This window comes from Ictalurus furcatus, chromosome 2 (assembly GCF_023375685.1).
Source record: "Ictalurus furcatus strain D&B chromosome 2, Billie_1.0, whole genome shotgun sequence".
NCBI lineage: Eukaryota > Metazoa > Chordata > Actinopteri > Siluriformes > Ictaluridae > Ictalurus > Ictalurus furcatus.
This window is the reverse complement of record NC_071256.1, coordinates 20,288,096-20,309,933: the sequence shown is the minus strand read 5'-3', so window position 1 is coordinate 20,309,933 and position 21,838 is coordinate 20,288,096. Positions and strand designations below refer to the sequence as shown.

Here is a 21,838-nt window from a genome sequence, read left to right as displayed (position 1 = left end):
ATTACTCAGTGTGTGTGTGTGCGTATGTCTCTTTTATTTCACATTATTATTATTATTATTATTATTATTATTATTATTATTAACAAAGAACACAGAACAAAGTCTTGGTACGGTGAAAACACTCAATACTTTGCCATGAATATAGACACATAAGGGGTATAAATCACAAACGTAACAAAGGATGTAACACAAAACAGCTGTGATGAATGAGAACACGTGAGACATACAATAAAGTAACAGGGTGGAGACAGGACATAAACCATGACAAATACACCTGTAGGATGTAAACAAAGTCAATGTCAATGTCACTGAACCCAGAAGTGCACGCTGCCGTGCCTTGGGCTTCAGAGCGCGCTGCGTGCTCCAGTGCTCTGCGCGAGGGGAAATCCTGACAGAGCCTCCCCCAAGGGCGCTACTCCCAGAGTGCCAGAAAACACTCCCTCCCCTGGTGGTCCTGACCCTCTGGGCAAAATGCTCACACAACCCCTCAGGTCCCAAGACAGGCATTGTCCAAAAAGTAGCTGCTTCTTCAAGGAGCCGGGGAGCAGACATGCAGCTGGGTCAGGTTCACTAGGGTTAGTAGGCAAGACCCTGGTTTGGGAAGCTGTGTCATCAGCTTCAGAAGGGGGCTTGACTTGGTTGGCCTTTCTTGAGTGTGGATTGATGTCCTCAGTGGAACAGGAAGGCAGAGCGATGTCCTCAGGCAACCAGGAAAGCTGAGCGTTGTTCTTTGTCGACTCTGTGGGCTGAACTTGGTTGGCTATGTCAGCAGATTCAGGCATGAGCATAACTTGGTTGATCATGTCAGCAGATTCAGGCATGAGCATAACTTTCTTGACCATGTCAGGAGATTCAGGCGTGAGCAGAACTTGGTTGTTCGTGCCATCGACCTCAGACAAGAACCTGGCTTGGGAGGTTGTCTCATCGCCCTCACACAGGAACATGGCTTGGGAGGCATTCTCGTTGACCTAGTTTTGTAGCCCGGCAGATGAGACCCCCTCGTGGGTCTCAGGCTGGAGCTCTGGAGAGGAGGTTGCCATGTTGACCTCCGAATGGAGCTCTGCAGGTGAGTCCAAGTCATGGGTCTCATACTGGAGCTCTGAAGCTGAGACCATGTTGACCTCCAGCTGAAGCTCGGCAGGTGTGACCACCTTGTGGGTCTCTGGCTGAAGCTCTGGAGATGAGACCACATGGGTCTCATGCTGGAGTTCTGGGGAGGAGGTCACCATGTTAACCTCTGACTGGGGCTCTGGGAAGGAGGTTGCCACGTTGACCTCCACCTGGAACTCAGCAGGTGAGGCCTCGCGGGTCTCTAGCTGGCGCTCTGAAGATGAGGTCGCTACGTTGAGCCCAGGCTGGAGCTTTGGAGATGAGTTGGCTTCTTGGGTCTCGAGCTGGAGCTTTGCTCTTGCTCTCTTGTGGAGCTGTTGGTCGGTACGCCAGCTACTTTTGAAACATGCCTGGGAGCAGAAATATTATTTCTGTATCCCGAGTTTACTGCATGTTGGACATTGTAGGTTGGCTTCTTTATTGCAGCCTTTGGTCTTGCATGCCAAGGTGAATGGCCTCGTGGGTTTGGCCACCAGGCTGGCTCTCCCCAAAAATTTCTCCAAGTCGAACTGAAGGTCGACTCACCAGGACAGTGTGAACCCCAACCACTGCTTCTCTTTGGGCTTGGGGTTTAACAGGCTTTCGAAATAAAATTGGCACTGAAGAAAAAATCAATTCAGGGAACTTTCAAAGCCCTGGAGTCGGGGTGTCTATAAAAAGCCGCTTGGGAAATTGCATGGAATAAAACGCTGACAAAAGGATTCTGACATGACGTTCATCTCACTCTCAAACAAATCCAAAGCGTGAAACACAGGCAGGTCAAAACAGTTAGAGGGTCAGGTGAACGGCAAATGGGCATAAAGAAGGCAAGGCAAAGTGCAAAACGAGAAACTAGGAACAAGATCAAAAACCAGAAACGAGAACACAGAACAAAGGCTTTGCACGGAGAAAACACTCAATACTTCGCCACGAACATAGACACACGAGGGGTATAAATCACAAACGTAATAAAGGGTGTAACACAAAACAGCTGTGATGAAAGAGAACACGTGAGGGAGATATCCAATAACATAATAGGATGGAGACGGGGCATAAACCATGACAAATATACGTGTAGGATGTAAATAAAGTCAATGTCATTGTCACTGAACCCAGAAGTGCATGCTGCGTGCTCCTGCGCTCTACGTGAGGGGAAGTCCTCACAGTAAGGTTCTACATAGAATATTTAAAGGTTCCCCAAACAGATAAAACAAAAAATCTTTGTTGTGCTTTTCATTCTAGGGTTCTCCAGAGAAACAAGCTGAAAAACACTATGTTGTAGGGTTGTACATAGAATATGTAAAAGTTCCTCAGAGAGACAAGCTGAAAACCACACTGTGTATGTGTGCATGTGTGTGTCTGTGTGTGTGTGTGTGTGTGTACTTTTAGTCCATGCCATATGTAGGTCTGACGTGTTTCGTGTGTGTATGAGTTCTCCATCCTGTGGGAGCTGAGCAAAGCGGAACCCGTTGAGAACCACTAATGAGGCACATTAGCTAGTGAGGAATTTCAAAGCTGTCAGGTTTCACCTCACATCAGAGCGTAAATTCCCCTGAGTGAGGTTCCACATAATGACAGAAAAGACCGACAGACACACACACACACACACACACACACACACACAGTTCACCTTCAGAGTTGAGTTGTAGGGTTCTACATGGAACCTTTTTATCAAGTTAGATGGAACCTTAAGAACCTTTAGTGTAAGAGTGAGCATTGATTTTATTTGAATAAGTTTCTGTTTTAGACAGGAGTGAACGGGAACCCACTTAAGAGTCTTAGCTTCCTGAAGAGGTTTTACTTGGAACCATCTCTGGTAGGAAAACACTCAGTTGTAAGGCTCTATTTAGAACATTTAAGCAGTGAGACAATAAATCCCAGTGGAAAATATAGCATTTTTCCTAAAGGACCTTCTTACTGATGGATCTTTAGCCATTTTTGTTGGTTCTAGATGGAACTATGGATAAAACAGTTCTTAAGCTAGCTTAAAACGCTTCTTTATAGGGATCTGTAGCTTCCTAATGGGGCTCTACTTGGAACCCTGTCTGAAAAGGAAAATTCCTCATATGGTTCCTTTAAGGGTTTCCCAGAGAGACACACCAGGGTGCTAGATGAAACCTGTTCAGTGTGTCCCCCTGCCCTTTTTCATATATCCTTAGAAAAAAAAGTTCAGATTTAGAACCCTTAAGTCAATTGATTTGTCCCTTGGGCAACCAGATCAACTGAGCCGACCCAAAGAGCCCTTGAAAGGCATTCAGATGCAGTTACAACACCATAATTTAGGACGGAACCCTACAAGGGTTCTCTTTCAAAAAGGTTCCAAGTAAAACTTTAAAATGTTAGAACCAAATCGCAAAAACGCTTTAGGAATTTTTTTTTTCTTGTATAGCTTTGCTATTAAAGGTAGACTAACAACCCTCCAGTCACTAGAGCAGAAACTTGATCCATCCTGTACCAGTTCTATCACAGAACCTTCTACTAGTGAGCCACCTCTTAGTGGTTTTAGAACAGAACCTTGACTACTGAGCCAATCTATACCAGTTCTATAGCAGAACCTTGATTTCTAAGCCACACGTTAGTGGGTCTAGAGTAGATCCTTGACTACTGAGTCACTCTGTACCAATTCTGTTGCAGAACCTTGACTACTGAGCCACCCCAAACAGGTTCTACAGCAGAACCTTGGCTATGGAGCCACCCAAACAGGTTCTACACAGAACTTTGACAACTGAATCATCCCAAACAGGTTATATAGCAGACCCTTTACCACTGAGCCACCCAAACAGGTTCTAGAGCAGCCCTGAGTGTTGTGAATAATTTTATCCACTTCTTGCCATGAACAGTCGGCTCTCTGTCTGCATTCTGTTATGAGTTTAAAGGCCAGACTAGACTATTAAATATGCTAATCTGTGTGTCTCTCTGTGTGTGTGTGTGTGTATATGTGTGTGATTATCACAGATAAGATTATAAACTCCCTGTTCTCAGACAAAAACAGAAAAAACATTTACTCTGAACTCATGCTAAAGAGATTTAATACTGAAATTACACACATCGGTATTCAGAGATTAACTATTGAATACAAGTAACTACTGACTTAAACGCTATTCAGAAGTTCCGTGAGAGTTACGCACACGGGGGTGGAGTTTGTCTAAAAGAGAGGCATGTCTCCCACTGTCTAACAGCGTGATGTAACCACAGTATACACATTGACATTTATGTTTTGTCTGTAAATACACACACACACACACACACACACACACACACACTATGGAATGTCATTTGAGGACAATACTAAATGCCTAAATATAACACTAATACTTAAATATAATACTCTCAATTAATTAATAATATCATCCTTTAAATTAGAGGAACTGTTCATTATATGGCCAAAACTTTGTGGACACCTGACCATCACACCCGTATGTGGGGCTTCCCCAAACTTTTGCCAATGAATATTTTATGGATGAAGTTAAAGTTTCTGTGTAAGCTCATCTGATGAGCACAGATTATCATTCACACCATGAGCACGTTGTCTTTACAGCAGAGTGCATCGAATAAACACAAACACTGGTGTTTTTCTATTAATTGAAAAAATAAAAATAGTGAATTAAAAGTTTGAAAAAAAAAAAACCCCACCTACATACACAACAACCATTTTCTGATCTTGATTTAGTGTCTAATAAAGAAACAAACAAAATACAAAGACACTATAACTCTAAGGCAAAACACTGTGGCAAAGACTAAACGCAAACCAAAGACAAAAACACGGCTGCAGAGACAAAGGTAAGTAAGACAAACGTAAGATAAGAAAAGCAGTGCAAACAGTGGCTATATACAAGAGTGCTCGTTAACCGAAACGTAAATCAGGTGCAGGTGGTCATGTGACATTGAAGCAGTGGCTGCTGGGAACTGTAGTCAGAGTTCCTTGTCTGATTCATGACACTTGTGACTTCATTAATTTGTGCATGAGTAACTGTTAGAGCAAGATATATACAAAAGTAAAATGTAAAATAAAAGGAAGTGCTGGATCAAGTGCTATTTTGTGCACTGCTGAATAATGAGTGTGAAAACCATTCTGTTAAATTAATCCAAATTTAAAACTAGCACTATTTGTACTGCAATATATTGGTGATATACTGGTCTTCTACTAGATTTGTTTCAGTGCTTTATCTTAAAGTTGGTGGTTTAGATGTTGCCGAAAAACTCTGTCTCATTTCTACTCAAGAAAAATCTGGCAACCTCAGTTGCTTGAATTACACTCAGGTAATTTTAATAATCCAAAACTTTTCATTAAGCAGCTGCATAACCTGAACTTTCCTCACATTAATATTGATGTAACTTCTGGAGCTACACCCATGACTGTGAATGCGGACGAGAGAGGGATTGGAGTGAAAGACTACTTTAGGATATCGGCACTAGCATCTATTAAATCGTTCCACATCCTCCATGCTATCATGGTCTCTCCTGACAATTGTGGAGTCTCAACATCACTCCTGCTGCAGGTCTTGTGATCTTAACATCACCCCCCCTATCACTCATAACCACTCTTAACTGATCAGCTTACCCACTACTGAATTTGAAATATTCATCATGGCTGCCAGCTGTTTGCTCTGGGCGTCTTTGCCTGTGCATGCAGAGAAGCCTCAGGTGATGATCGAGGATAACGATGTCCTCACAGTGAGCATGAGGGATCCACTGAGCGTCTCCATCACCGCCGAGCCGAGAGACGTTCCAGCCTGTGGTGGAAAAATAACTGAATTGCTCCTGATTGTGTTAATTTTGGTTTGTAAATTGATTTGGCAGCTCTAAATTGGGCAAAGCGACTCAGCCCAACGACGGTGTTACACCAGAGTTCTGCTCGATAGTACGCTGCTCTAATGTGGACAAATTTAATTGTTGATCATCGCAGACTCTTGTAAATGAGAGCAGACACAGCACTGGTGTCAGGAGTGTGTGCTAACTGTTTAAACAGTTTCACAGGCTTCTCTCTTTTAGTTATTATTATTGCACACACAACGATATGATATGAACATGATAGTACTTAAAGTGCTGTGAAAAAGTACTTTCTGATTTCTTGATCTTGATCTCATACAAAATTGTTTCAGAAATGAAAACAAAATCTAAGATAAAACGAAGGCAACCTGAGTAAACACAAAATACAGTTTTAAATGATAATGTTATTTATTGAAGCAAAAACGTTATCCAGTACCAACTGGGCCTGTGTGAAAATGTATTTTCCCCGTAGTTACTAATTCCCAAAATCTATGAAACTACATTCATAATGGGGTTCTGCTGGACTAGACACAACCAGGCCTGATTACTGCAAACCCTGTCCCATCAAATCAACGCTTAAATAGAAATTTTTCAACAGCATGACTTTGGTTAAAAAGTCTTACCCAGTAACACACTATGCCAAAGTATGATGCAGAAGAAGGTGATTGAAATACATCAGTCTGAGAGGGGTTACAACGCTCTTTCAAAGGCTCTTGGACTCCAAAGAACCACAGTGAGAGCCATTATCTCTAAATGGAAAAACTCTGCACAGTAGTGAACCTTTCCAGAAGTGGCCAACATTTCAAAATTAGTCCAAGACCACAGCAACTACTCATCCAGGAAGTCACAAAAGAGCCAAGGACAACATCAAAGGACCTACAGGCCTCTCTTGCATCAGTAAAGGTCACTGTTCTTGACTCCACTATCAGAAAGACACTGGACAAAAATGGCATCCATGGAAGAGTGGTGAGGTGAAAACCATTGCTAACCCAGAAGAACATCTGAATTTTGCCAAAACATACCTTGATGATCCTCAAACCTTTTGGGAAAATGTTCGAAAGTGGAAGTGTTTGGAAGACAGGGGTCCCGTTACAAGAAACACCGAATTCCACAAAAAGAACATCATACCTATGGTCAAGCATGGTGGTGGAAGTGTGATGGTGTGGCGATGCTTTACTGATTCAAGGCCTGGGCAACTTGCAATAACTGAGGGAAACATGAATTCTGCTTTCTACCAGAAAATCCTAAAGGAGAATGTCTGGGCTTCAGACCATAAGTTGAAACTCAACGCAACTGGATTATGAAGCAAAACAATGATCCAAAGCATAGGAGTAAGTCCTAGTCCAAGAAGTAAGTGAAAAACTGATCTCAAGTTATCAGAAGAGTTTGGTTGCAGTTATTACTGCTAAAGGTGGCACAACCAGATTTTAAGTTTAAAGGGACAATTAATTTTTCACATGGGTAATAAATAAAACTAAAACTAAAACTAAATGAATACATAAAAAAACTGCATTGTGTGTTTACTCAGGTTGCCTTTGTTTTATGTTGTATTTTGTTTGAAGATCTAAAATGATTTGCTATGACAGATATAAAAAAGCAGAAGTCACAGCACTGTATCTGCTTTCCCCATACACAATGTGTACATTTTCTTGGTTGAGTGTCGTGTGCAGTTTGTTTTATAGGGGCATTTGGAGGATGTTTTGCTGAGAGTGATGATTTAAAACATGCTGTTATGGCATTTAATAATTCTGCAAATCTGCTGCTTAACGTTCACTATATGTACGTGATTCTTGTCGCTATAGTAACAATGGCACTAAATATCACTTGTCTCGTGTGTTTAAATTTGATTCCATATATGGTGATGGTAAGCTGAGATTTATAACAGTGGCTGTAAACATATGCTGTGATTAGAGGAGGAATTTTCAGCACCATGATACCATAATGACAAGAGAAATATGCTAATTTCCCACGAGCTGCTATTCCTGGTTTATAATGGATTATAATTACAGTCCAGCAATCTTCCCTTGCTTTACTCTAAAATATATTACACCTCGCCTTTACTAACTGATTAACTAACGTTCTGTCATCTTTTACATCTTTAGCAGTGTGTTCTGGTCGTAATGTCCAGAATGTCAGCTAAAAAATGCCTGGGAGTCGAGGAGGGTTTTATGGAGACTTCCAGTGATTATCTAACTGTTCGCTGCCTGCCTCGGCTCACTGCATTGATTGCTGGTTGTAATTCTGCTCATCGTGGGTTAATTAGATCACCCTCTTTAATTTCACCCCATTAATGGGCCATGGAGGGGAGAAAACGCCTCGCCCTCCTTTCTTCATCTCCTTCTCATCTGGCGTTTTGGACCCAGCAGGTTGACGCTTGTTGATTGTGCTCTGTGAAGTGACCGGACTCCATGCATTTCTAATTTAATTATGGATTTAGCTTCATGCTCCTTATCAGAGAGTCAATTTGAAACATCTGGAGATGATAAATGGTAAAATTTTGCATATATTTGTGTTTTCTTCCTCTCCTTATTACACTGTGCAAAAAAAAAAAACAAACAAAAAAAAGCTCTCCCTTTCTGCCCGAGGTGAATGTGATGAATATATAAAGGACTCTCACTTTGCTTCCTTAATGCTTCTCGTATCGGATTGGCCTGTGGCCTTCTTCCTCCTTCGCTGCTATACTCATTCACTCCCGTCTCCTTCTCTTTAATCTAATTATCCTCAGATGCTGTGTGTGGTGGTCGATGGCAGAGAGAGGTGCTTAATGAATGCAGGAGAGAGATGTGATTATATTGGATTAGTTATAAAACGCTCCCCAGTGGAACAGCATTGTTTTGACCTCTTGCTTGTGTTTCTATAAAATGCTGAACAAGTTTTTCTCAGAATTGATGCCGTTGTTCATTAACATGTATTCAAGCTCGAGTAGTGTAGTGTTAATTACCGGAAGTCGATTAAATAGAGTGATGTTTGTATATCAGTTTATATATCATATTTTAAACATTTTAGCCAATATTTTCTAACACTAATATTTTATTAAATTTAATATTAGAATGTTTTACAGATTTAAGCTAGCACACATGAACTGTTCATTTAAAACCGGGGTGTCCAATCTTATCTGGAAAGGGCTGGTGTGGGTGCAGGTTTTCATTCCATTCAAGCAGGTGCCACACCTGAGTCCACCTGTTTAATCACTTGAGCTTGGCTTTCAGTAGACTCAGGTGTGGCTTCTGCTTGGTTAGAATGAAAACCTGCACCCATACAGGCCCTTTCTGGACACCCCTGTTTTAAACAGTCATATACATTGCCAAAACATTTACCCAAAAAGTTCTTAATATCTTACTTAGAGTCTAAAGTAATTTATGTTTATGTTGACGTTGTTTGTGTATGGATTTGAAAAGAAAGCGACAGGGTTCTGAGCAGAACCTTTGTCCAAAGAAGCCATGTAGAATCATGGGACATCATTTTATTGAAATGTACAGTATACTGTAGAGAACTGGAGGATTATTTTCATTACGTTTGATTAAATTCAGACCAAACAAATTACTGAGCGGTTATGGAAATTGTAATAAAATAAAATACAGAGAGAGAGAGAGGGTATTATTTTTCTGATTATTATTATTATGTAATTCTTTTTTTTACTATGTTTACTGTTTTGTTCAGTTCCTACTTTTCTTGGTCTGATTTTGTATATTGCTTTGGCAATGCAAAAATATTTTGTCATGCCAATAAAGCACACCTTGAATTGCGAGAGAAACAGGAACATGTACGAATAAAAAAATATAGCAAACAATCAAACTAGTAATATTAATAATACTGAATGTTCTGATTATATTAATGAATATTTTAATAAATAACTCCAAATTCATCACTTACTAATTGCCTTCATCTTCTGATACTGATATCTCAGTTGTGCTTTAAGGAACCAGAGAAAGAGAGAGAGAGATAGAGAGAGAGAGAGAGAGAGCGCAAAAGACAGAGAGGAAAAAGCACAGAGGAAGACTGAAGAGAGATCTAGACCAGAGGTGTCCAATCTTATCCGGAATTCTTATGGCTTCTGCTTGGTTGGGATGAAAACCTGCACCCACACTGGCCCTTTGCGGATAAGATTGGACACCCCTGATCTAGACAGTCTGGGAGGGTGAGAGACAGAGAGAGACAGAAAGAAAGAGAGCGAGAAAAGAAGAGAACATGAGAAATAAAAAGAAAGAGAGAGACTGAGAGACACATTGACAAAGAGAGACAGATGTGAAGGACAGAGAAATGGAGACAAAGAGTGGTGGAGATGGTGACAGAGTGGGAGACAGACACAGTGATGGAGAGAGAGACAGATGTGTGTGAGAGAGAGCGGTGGAGAGAGAGATGAAGGCAGACAGAGAGAGAGAGAGAGAGAGACAGAGAGGGAGAGAGAAAGGGAAACAACAAATAACAGTTTTTATTCATTAATGGTTTTTGGACTCTAACATTTTAAGGTGAATAAGTGCAGCTGTAATTCTGCTCAGGTGTGATGGAAACGTAAAAGTATTTCAAAATTTTCCAAAACTTTAAATTTCTTAAATTATATTCAAATGTTTGTGTGTTGCTGCATTCGTTTTACTCCTCAGCATTACATCTTTGATTTTGTATATGCTTTTGTCATGTACATCCTTGTTGCTGTCCGTGGTGCTGAAGCCCTAGACCCATCAGAAGTGAAGCTGTGTGTGTGTGTGTGTGTGTGTGTGTGTGTGTGTGTGTGTGTTTATGTGAGGAGACGCCTGCAATGCGCTGTTCCTTGCGTCAATCACCACAAGTGATTAGAGAAACGATTGAATCTGCCGTCACCTCAGGGCTCTCGCAGTTAAATAGACCACAGCGAGAGTTGCTATTTTAGCTGCTGAAGTTCTCTGGGGAGGAGAAACACAAACACAAAGGAACACATCCTCTTTCTGGTTCTCTTCCACAAACCAGTTTTCAGTTCTGTCTCTCAGTGTTTCACTTTTATCATATTAGCGTTTGAGCTAAAGCATGTGCCTCGTCGTGAATTTGTATCTGAAGAATATAATTTCTTCTCCTCTGTCTCATCCCCGTTTCCACCGCTGTTCTTTTCCCACATCAAACCTCTGCATCAATATTTTCCCAGCAGTGGATGAGACCCACATCCACACCTACCCCACCCCCCTGCACCAGGCCAATCCCACTGGAGGGCTTTAACTCTGTGTGGGTGTCTGGAATGTACCATTGACTTCAAAGCAGGGGTGTCCATGTCCATCATCATGTTGTGCTACAGCTTCTGGTGGGCAAAAACACCTGAAAGGTGCTGAAGGATCAACTGATGACATGAACATCTGAGTTCCTGTTTAGTCAAGTTGAACTGACACCTAAAGCTGCTTCTATTCCACTCATTCGTCTTTCCTCAAAGAGCCTGTACATATTATGGGGATTTTCTTTGGCATTTGAAGCCTTTTTTTCTTTGCACAATGGCCAATGGCTCTGTGAGAGAGCTGGAGCGAGAGATCAGAGAGGTTAGATCAATCCCACTTCAAAGCTTAAAATCTGAATGGATTCATGTGTGAAAAACCAGCACCTGTTTCAAGATCAACTGAATATTAAAGTAAAATACGCTTTGAAAAAAAGACAAATGAATCATTTCATAGAGCTTCAAAGAGAGAAGCGTGCTGGCTATTAGCAAAAATCCAATTCTCTGAATGGAAACGGGAATCTGAGACTGATATCTGACACAAACCTGTGAGGAAATATCTCTAAAAGTACCATAAGGCTACAGTTTACAGGGATGCAGAATGTTGAGGATGTTAGAGCACCCCCTATAGCCAGCACTATGCAACTACAATTGCTAAAAATGATAAACAGGCTGTAAAATAACTGAATCTGTCCTTGAATTTGTTACACACCATTGAGGTTAACTAATTTATCAGAGTTCTGGATCATGATTGGTCAGAAGGTATTGATTAATTTTCTATAACAGCAGCTCTGACAGTAGTACAGGTTTATATTAATGCACTCATTCTGATACGTCATAATTTCTATAGTGACAGCTCATTCACGTGTACAGCAGATGCTCCACTGATAATAAACAGATTTTTAAAAAGTTGATGTGAAGTTTTCTTCACTATAAGGAGATGTTTACTGAACATGTATGGAAGGAGTCTCCAGTGTCAGTGCTTTGTAACAGTCAGAGGTAAAGCTGTAAGTTTTCCGACATCTTCAGGACAGAGGAGTTTACGCTTCTTTACGGTTTCTGTATAACATTTCATTCTTAATTAAATATAAAATTTGTAATTGTTAGCAAATTGCTGTGGCATAAGAGGAATAAAACACTTACTGTTTTATGAAAAGAATCCACTTTGGACTTTACACCATGTGGTCATTGGTTATTTTCCTGAAAGCTCATGTCACAAAGGAAATTTACAGAATTCTGGGTCTATACATATTACATTTAGTGAGGATTTCCATTTTTTAAACATTATTCTGTAAATTAGTGTGCTGCAGTCTTCATTGTGCCCTGAATTAACCCTGCTCTTTTAGATTTTGTAGACTTAAAGAATGCAGAATAACATTTTATATCACATTAATAGCACAGTTCACAGTGTAGATCTCCTCAGTGCTTTAACCTCCACTGAGTGAACCACAGAGAGATGCTGAGAAGCAATCTTGTGAGGCTGAATGTAAAATTTACTCTCTTTCTCTTTCCCTATATGTGTCCTGAGGTAATGGGGTTCTTTACTGAACTATACATCACATAAGGAACGTTCTCAGATTAAATACCGGGGGCACCACCCTCTATGAATTATGGGTTAATTTTTAAAAATGTCAACTCAGGATGGATTATTATCTGATCATTTCTGAGCAGGGAACACAGCAGAATGGTGCAGAATGATACAGTGATGTAGGGTTAGATTTATAAAATATATTTTTATGTATTTTTTAATCAATAAAGCAAGTGATGGTGGTGTAGTTCAGTCTGATCCCAGAGCCTGCCAGAAACTCCATCCTGCCTGCTAATGTAAGAGTGTAATTACTGCAGCATCGCATTATCAAATACGAACACAAATCTTTAAGATTATTTTAAAAAATACTGTTTTATTGAGTCTGAAAGCGTCATGAAACACTAAACTACATTTTCTGAGATTTTAACAGAGGTGTTCTTATCGCACATCATAAAAGACAATCTTAGCATCTGTTCATTTTAATTGTAGGAGAAAACTGGTTCATTTTAAGAGTATTCCCGCTATTATTTCCGCTATCTTACTGGTTTAAAATCTCATCGTGTCACACGCCACAGGCAATGACGTGGCAATGTACTATAGTACATCGATGATGCATCAGTGTCTCATAATTATTCATGAGACTGCGCGTTCTTATCCTATGAGAAGATATTGTTTATTAATTATTCATGACAGCACATGGTGTTTTCCTACAGATGTAATAGATTAGAGAGGCGTTCAAATGGGTCATAGGTGTTTGTTTCAGTGGTGTAAGAGTTCGAGTGTGTTTATTCAGGAGCGCTATGAGAATTGGAGAAAGGTGGACTTCGGACTTGCTCATGAAAGCAGTTTGCGTCTACACAATGATGCGGAACTCAGTCCCGAGGACTTTTCCATCTCTTCAAATGCGGCATGTGTCTAATTTTTAACCATGACAGTTTTACTTGCCTTTTGAGCTAATTAAACCGTTTAAAGCTCCACAGGTCATCGCGTGCAAAACTATACAACAAAACAGCCTTTTATTCGTGAAAAGTTTGAGCCTATTAGCTAACTACTATTCCGACACTTCTCCCATGCACGCTACCTCCGGTTTTAATTTTATGTTTTCCTCCATAGTCACGCCAGGGGCTAAAGGTTCAAATAGACAGGGCAGAGGACATGCACCGCTATCTATTGTGTCTCCATTTAGCCCTGGGGATTCAGGAGTAGAGAAGTCCTCTGCCTCATCTCCAATCTTTTTCTCACTATCCATCTTTATTGTGAGTGTTCTGAAGGCTCGTGCCCCCCCCCCGCCTTTCCCTGACATGCCCTCTCCCCCTCGCTTCTTCACATAGCCATCCACGCCCATTTAAGCTCTATTTTTCAAAATCATTGAGAGGTAGACTCGAGCTGACCCTTTAAACTGTTTAACACATGTTCCTTTTAGAGGGGCAGTTCTCCAATGCTCTGTACTGTACAGGAGCACTGAAGCTGTTCTGGTGTCTTGACACCTCACTAACTAAATGAGTTTTCATTTCATTCATCACCCATCAGAGGTTCTCATTTGGTGTAACATCACTGTAAAAATCATGTGAATGCTACTTAGTTTCGGCACCCTTAAATCAGGGTAAATAGCAATACTGCATGTAATAGTGACGTTTACTGATATTCACCTATAAATTAGCATCACTGCTGAACATAATTTATTTTCCTAAATCTGTCATTATTGCATTATAGCTTTGGTATTGTCACCGCTTTTTTTTTTTTTGACTCATTCTGTTGTTGTGATTATTCCTCTCGTTCCTGCCATTTGTGAACAGTGTACTAAGTGTCCTTTCGCCACGTTCCAGCACTTTCCGGCGCCTCTCACACCCTCATCAATAGTCATTTGACCATGGCATCAGTTAGCGCTAGTTATTACCGAGAGCTTGCCAGATGATCAGTCACAATTTGACATTTGCTTGTTCTGCTTAAGTGGCTTTCATAACCGCACACTCCTGCAGCTGATTTACAGATGGGAGCTGTGGAAAAAAGCAACACTACTGCAGTTGCAAATGGAGGAAAGGGTAAAGCACAACGCAGCCTAAACCATTGGGGTACGGGATACAAGAAATCGGATGTGAGTTGTCATCTAAGTGTCGGCGTGATCATTGAGCCATGATGACCCCAAGACAGAAATCAGGTTTAGGGTTGAATATAAAGAAAAATTTTTTAGGCTTGTCATGGTTATTTGATTTCTCATGAGAAAAGAATGTAGGCATGGCTATTTTTATCTTAATTCTAGTCTCATTTATATTTTCCTGGCCTGCAGTCATTTGCTTATTATTAAAAAGAAAATAGGAGAGAACAAGAGCGAGAGAGAGAGAGAGAGAGAGAGAGAGAGTGACTCATGCTGTAGTCAGGAGACTGAGTGTTAATACCACCAGTTTCAGCTCAAAGCTGCTCTGCCTCTACGCTGAGCTTCATTTGGAAGAATAACTCTCATTAGTTACCCTGAAAGGCATTTTGGGTAAAGTGGAAGAGGCAGGAGGTGAAAAGCAGGGAAGGGATGAAGGCGGAAAGAGAGAGATTTGGGATTATTCACAGTGAAGACTATTTAAGAAGAAGGAATGAGGGGGAAAGTCATACTTGGAACACATAATGGTGTGAAATATATCGGTAGACATTTCAATTAAAAACAGTTAGATTTAATTTAATTTATATAGCACTTTTAACAGCAGACATCATCACAAAGCAGCTTTACAAAAAATACAGGATATAGATTTAGATCCCTAATGTCTGAGCCAGAGGTGACAATGGCGAGAAACATCTCCCTGAGAGACACAGTCTTTTTTTTTGGAAAATTGGGTTCCTGGTGTCTCTGTGATTGACAGGTGAGAGAGAGTATGCCCCTCCCACTCAGAGAGCACAGACAGTTTTGCTCTTTTACTCCAGGACACAGATGGCTGTGACATCGTCAGAATTCGAGCTCCCTATCTCCTGACAGTAGAGCGAACGCTTTTCTGTTGCACCACGGCTTAGGAACCACGGGAACCATGGCTTGCTACTTTCCTTTGTGCAGTTTTATATATATATATATATATATATAAATATACACACACACACACACACACACACACACACACATACATATATATATATATATATATATATATATATATATATATATATATATATATATATATATATATATATATATATATATATATATATATATATATATATATACACAGTACTTTCTACATTTAAAAAAATACCACAAAGAGCAGTAAACAGTAGTAAATGAAACAAAGTCAATATCTGGTGTGACAAAAAAAAAAAAAAATAGTAGTTTCCAGTACAATTAGTGCAGTTTTATAAGGAAATGAGCTGTATGTTTTATTGAGCATCTTGCAGAACCAGCCACAGTTCTTCTGGAGACTTTCACTGTTGCAGTCGCTTTTTATTTTTGCAGCAAAACCCAACAGGCTTCATTGTGTCTTTTGTCTGAAAAGTGTCTCTTATGTAATATGCTGCTTTCTTTAATGGCATATTTGTTTGTAAAACATTTTTGCAACATGTTAGAGTCAGAGTTGACTAAGCCTTTATTTTCCACACAGTACCTTCTCTTAATTTTTGAAAAAGGGAAAACATGCTGATGTTTTAGATTTAATTGTATTTATTTAAGAAGAATGTGTGTGTTGACTATTTGACCATTTTTCATACTTGTGATAATGAAGGAATTGTAAAACTGAACACATTATACTGAATACTGTGTGTCTTGGTATAAGTGGCACTTTTTGAGCAACTTGTTCTAAGGGTACACAAACTTTTGCAATCCATAGTATCACTATAGACACAGTAATGTATGAGCCTGGGGCTTTACCTAGAGGCTGTGGAACCCTTTCTTACTGAGAAAGGAGCAACAGAAGGCCATGTGTGATGGAGAGAGAGAGAGAGAGAGAGAGAGAGAGAGAGAGCAGGTCTGTAGTGGAACTGAGAGACTGATCTCCGGATAAAGAGAGATGGAGAGGAGAATGTGGTTTAAGAGAGAGAAGGAGGGGTGAGTGGGGGGGCACAGGAAGGCAGAGAGGGTGGAGTGTTGGGGGGGCAGGTGGGGTTGGGTGGCGTAGTGTGTGTGTGTGTGTGTGTGTGTTGGGGTGGGGGGGGGGGTGAGCAGGGTAAAACCAGCTGCAGGGAGCGTGCAGTGTTAGTTCAGCTGGATGACGCACTGCCATGTTTCTGATGCTGTAAATAGCACACCGACTTTTCCAAAAGGTTTTCTTGCTGTCTCATTATCATATGAAGAGCTTCGCAAGTCTCACGCTGGACGTAAAAGTGATCAAACGAACGTGTTTGCGATCCACTAAAACTTTCTGCGCTTTGATGAAACTTTCCCCGTACTATATCTGACCTGCAAATACGACTGAGCTTTCATTTAAACACACACTGAACCCAAACTGGAATATTTATCAACGTGTGTGTATGAGTGTGTGTGTGTGTGTGTGCGTGTATGCGTGTGTGTGTAAATAGAATAAGTAAAAGCTGGATGAAAATCGTGTATTATTCCACCTCAACGTTAGTGAATGGTGTTGAAAGCAGTATTCCTGCCGCTACTTTCTGCATTCTTTAGGATTTGAATGTGTGTGAATATTAAGTAAGGAATAAATCACTGTTGTAGGACAATAATCCACAGTGGGGTGGTGTGATGAAGCTGAGTTATTGTCACACCCTGAAGTCGATTATTTACCTGTAACAGCATGTCCCCCAGGTGTTTCTATTCCTCTTACACCACTGCGTTCGTTAAAGAATGACAAATCATGCAATTTGTCTGTTTATAGTGACATTTATTTACAAAATAACAGAAACAAGTCATTCTCTCACAATTCTCTCTCTTCTGAATTAATATTAAAGTTACTGTAAAACTCATAGATGGAAATATGCTCTCTGATGGTGGCATGAACATTTTACCAGAAATGTTTTTGATAAACTCACATTCAGTTACTAAAAGTACACTCTTAAATAGTAGTAAAAGTTTTCTCCAAGGTTCTTTGGGCTGGATACCAGTGTTCATTTGTGTAGTGTGTCACGTCTCGAGCCGTAACGAAGATAGGACGGATGCAAAATGTAGTTTAACAGTTTATTTAATGTGATACACAGGCAGGTAAATCCAAATCGTGATCAGAAACGTAATCCACAAACATGCAAAGGTCAGGCGATTAGCAAACAGGCATACACGGGGCAAAGCAGGAATCAAGGTCACGGTCACAGAATACAGGGTCGAATTTCAAAACAAGAAACATAAACTGTATCACAGTAAACAAGAAACAAGAAACATAAACATAACAAGGAACTGGGAGCGGAGAAACCAGCGTGGACTAAATGCACTAATCTAAATATGGAACATAACAAGGACAATAACTAAGACTGTGACTGTGGTTAACTATCGTATGGCATCTAAACTAATCTAATAATACGTAAGTAATTTACCTAATCTAATCTAATATAATATTCCACGCCATGCGCTGGGAGGCGCGTGGTATATATACAAACATAATCAATTACATAATCAATTGCTGAAGGCAGACCCCAATCTAGACACATGTGAAATAACAGCCAATGACAGAACAAGGAGGAGACATAACAGAAACATAACAAAAGCACGTGTCCAATGTACATAATGTCACGATTGTCAACACACGAAAAGCAGGTCCTCGCGCACCTTGCTCGTGCACGCGCGCCCACATGCTCTCCAGCGCACTGCTTAAAGGGGAAACCGTGACATAGTGTTTGTACTTAAATGTATTTTCTGACAGTGAATTTCTTAGCTGTAGAGTTCTATGTATTACTTCTATGTAGAATGTTCTTCCAAAGGCAGAGCTAAAAGAGAATGTAATTAGAACATTTAGAACCCATTGTATTTAAGAAGATGGATAGGTTCTAACACTGCTATAATATAAATAAATAAATAAATAAATAAATAAATAAATAAATACATAAATGATGTTAAAATCTCAGTTAGAACATTAAGGAAAAGTGTTTCTACAAACAATAAAAATGTTCTCAGAACATTGTCTTGAACACCAGTGAGGGTGCTGGATGGAACCTTTTATGGACCAGTAAAACCTGAAATGACATGGAGGATTTGGAAGATTTTGACTTGATAGGAATCAACTGCTTCCTCAAGGATTTAGAATAATAAAACACTGATGAATTACATTCTACTTTAGCTTCGTTTTAATTGTTCTACTGTACATAGAACCCCATAGCTAAGAAATTCCTCAGCTAAGAAAAAACCTTTTGAAAGGTTCTTTGGGAGGTTACTGGCTCTAGCTTTCAAATATATTTCTACTTAAAATCTTTTTCTGAAAGGGACTTTCTTAGCTATGGGATTCTATGTACAGTAGAACAATTAAGACAAAGCTAAAGTAGAATGTAATTAGAGCATTTAGAGCCTGTTGTATTCAACATGTTTGTAAAAACTGCAGAACGAATTCCTGCAATGTTCTTCTGTAATCAAATCACACGAAGCCCATTTACACTAAAAGTGGCATGATGGAAAAGATGGAAAAGTGTTAATGTCCTTACGTTGTTAATGTTGTTGTTGTGCAAATGATGAATTAAAACATTTTCAGAACATCTAGAAAACCATTTAAGGTGTTAGATGGAACCTTTGAGTGAATAAAGAGCTCCTGAACTGTCAAATAGATTTTGTAAGTTTGCATAAATAAATATTATGATCACTTGAACAGTGTTTGAGGGGTGAATTTCATCGTGATGGCTCTGTAACGCGTTACGATTCACCCACACATGTTTTTCATCACTTGCCAGGTTCGATGAACGTTTATGGGTGCTTGTGTAATGCACATGATAAAGATACAGGTTTCAGTTTGCTGACTTGTCGGTGCCTCTGGCTGTGTGTGTGTGTGTGTGTGTGTGTGTGTAGTGACATTTAACCTGGTGTGTGTGTGTGTGTGTGTGTGTGTGAGAGAGAGAGAGTGAGAGAGAGAAAATAATAGATTTCTATTTTTGGTGTGAAGAGACTCTATGTTGGGGTTGGATGTGTCTGTGGGGGCGCGCTGGAGTACACAGGAGAACATAGAGATCTTTCATTTCTTAGCTTAATAGACCAATAAAACCTAAAAATGACACAGAGGATTTGAGCGATTTGAGTTTGACGTGAATCAGGGTTTCTTGGGAGGAATAAGATGGGAGGCTAAACTCCGACGCAGCCTGATCAGATACAGCAGATGATGAAATCCATTCGTTCTATATTTTCTTTATTTTTTATTTTGTTAATCCTTGAGATCACAAAGCAGATTGGTTTCGTTTACAGACAAACATGTTAGATTGTCACTGAAGATGTTAATAATTTAAACGTTGTCATGTTTCAAGGTTGATGCGGAAGCAATCGCAGATTTTCAAACAGTTTAATAAACGAACAAACAACAAAACAAATACACTAAGACAACTTGGCAAAATACTGTGGCAAAAACTAAACATGGAAGTGTGGACAAAAGCATAGAAGACAATTACGTGAGACAAGGAAGCAGTACAAACAATGAATATATATAGGAGTGCTCATTAACAGAAACGTGATTCAGGTGCAGGTGGTCATGTGACATATTGTAGTACAGTGCAGTGGCTGATGGGAACTGAAGTCCAGAGTTACCTCCTTGATATATGACAAACGTGTACTAGTGAGAATTTACAACATCTCCTGGGACTTGGATGCCAGTTTATATTCTTTCCCCATCACTTGAACCTCTCCTCCAATCACTACCAATCTGTCCCTCCCGCTATTGACAAAAAAATCAATGCATGTCATGCTCATGGAACAGTGTAAATGTCTACTGATCAGTGTGTGTGTTTGTAAATGTTTAAGTGGGCGGTACAGCTGCGTCGCTCGCTCCTGACTAAACGCTCTAAACTTGAAGAGCTTCTTTTATTTTCTCTCTCCGCTTCAACTGCTGCTGTTTGATCATCTGCCTTTCTGCAGCACTTCCTGTCCTTGACGTAATGCTCCCTTTTGAATCAAAGCCTCCCGAGTCCCCGTTAGATTTTTTTTTTGCATCCGTGAGAGCCTGAGCGGTCGCGTTCAACAATCTTCTCGCCTCCGTCTGACCTTCAGACGCACCGCTCGGCTCCTGGGCACTGACGGAGACATCTGCTGAACGGCAGGGATGTGAAGAGGAAAAACTGTGAGGGAAAGAAATGAACAGGGAAGAAGTTAAGGACAGGAGTGAAGGAAATGGTGAGGCAGGGAAAAAAGAAGCAGGAAGGAAAGAAGGATAGGAGCAGCATAGGAAGAAAGAATTAACAGGGAAATAGACATAGTATGGTGGGAGGAAATGAAAGATTAGGTGAGAAGGAGAGAGTACTTGATTGGGAGGGAGTCAGGAAAAAGGGAAGACAAATAACAGGAAAGAAGGGAGGAAAGAAAGAAAAAGGGCGGACAAGTAACAGGAAGAAAGGGAGAGAAAGTAATGGGAGAGGGTGGGAATGTCAGGAAGGAAGGAAGGGGAATGTCAGGAAGGAATTAAGGAAGGAAGGAGAATGTCAGGAAGATGGACATAAAGGGAGCAAAGGAAGGAAAGGATGTATCAGGAATGATGGAAGGAAGGGAAAGTAAAATATGAGAAGAAAAGCTCTGGAAGTAAGAGACTATTTCAAAAAACATAAGAGGAAATTTGATCATCAGGAAGAATAGGGGGAAAGTAAGGATCATCCTGAAGGGGAAAAAGGAAGGAGGAAAAAAGGAGAATCCAATAAGGAGTCAAGATGAGAGGAGTGAGATAAAAGGAAAAGACAAGGATGAATGAAGAAGAAGATGACTGAAGAAAAGATGGGAAAGGAGCAGGATGGAATGGGGACAGCAGGATGGAAGAAGATCATTGAAGGAATGTAGGAAATGTCAGGAAGGGTCAGAAAGGAAGGAAGCGAGGGATGAGGCAGGAATGACACTTTCCTTTATTCCTGTTCTTCATTCATTTCCCATCTTTCCTTCAGTCATCTTCATTCATCCTCATTTTTCCTTTCAGTTTATGATGGCAAGAAGGGGGCAGGAATTAAAAGGAGTTGAGTAGGAAGTGTAAAGTGTTGAGGAGGCTTTTTCATATAAGGTCAGCTGTTTAATAACTGAAGTCCATCTGAGAATGACTGATGGAAGCACAACAACCTTTAAGCAATATGTTTACAATGAGACAATACTCAACTTTTAGTAATTAAATGTGTGTTTATATCGAACGATACTCAGCTCATAGTTAAAGTGTTAAACATGTGTTTATAATTAGACAATACTCAGCTCGTACACGCGAAAAAAC

The 21,838-nt window shown here is 40.1% G+C and overlaps 1 protein-coding gene across 1 annotated transcript in view; it reads left to right on the top strand.

The window, feature by feature from the left end:
• Positions 1–21,838, top strand: part of LOC128624760 (voltage-dependent T-type calcium channel subunit alpha-1I-like) — a 44,113-nt gene that overhangs the window by 5,059 nt on the left and 17,216 nt on the right. The gene's annotated exons all lie outside the window — the stretch shown is intronic.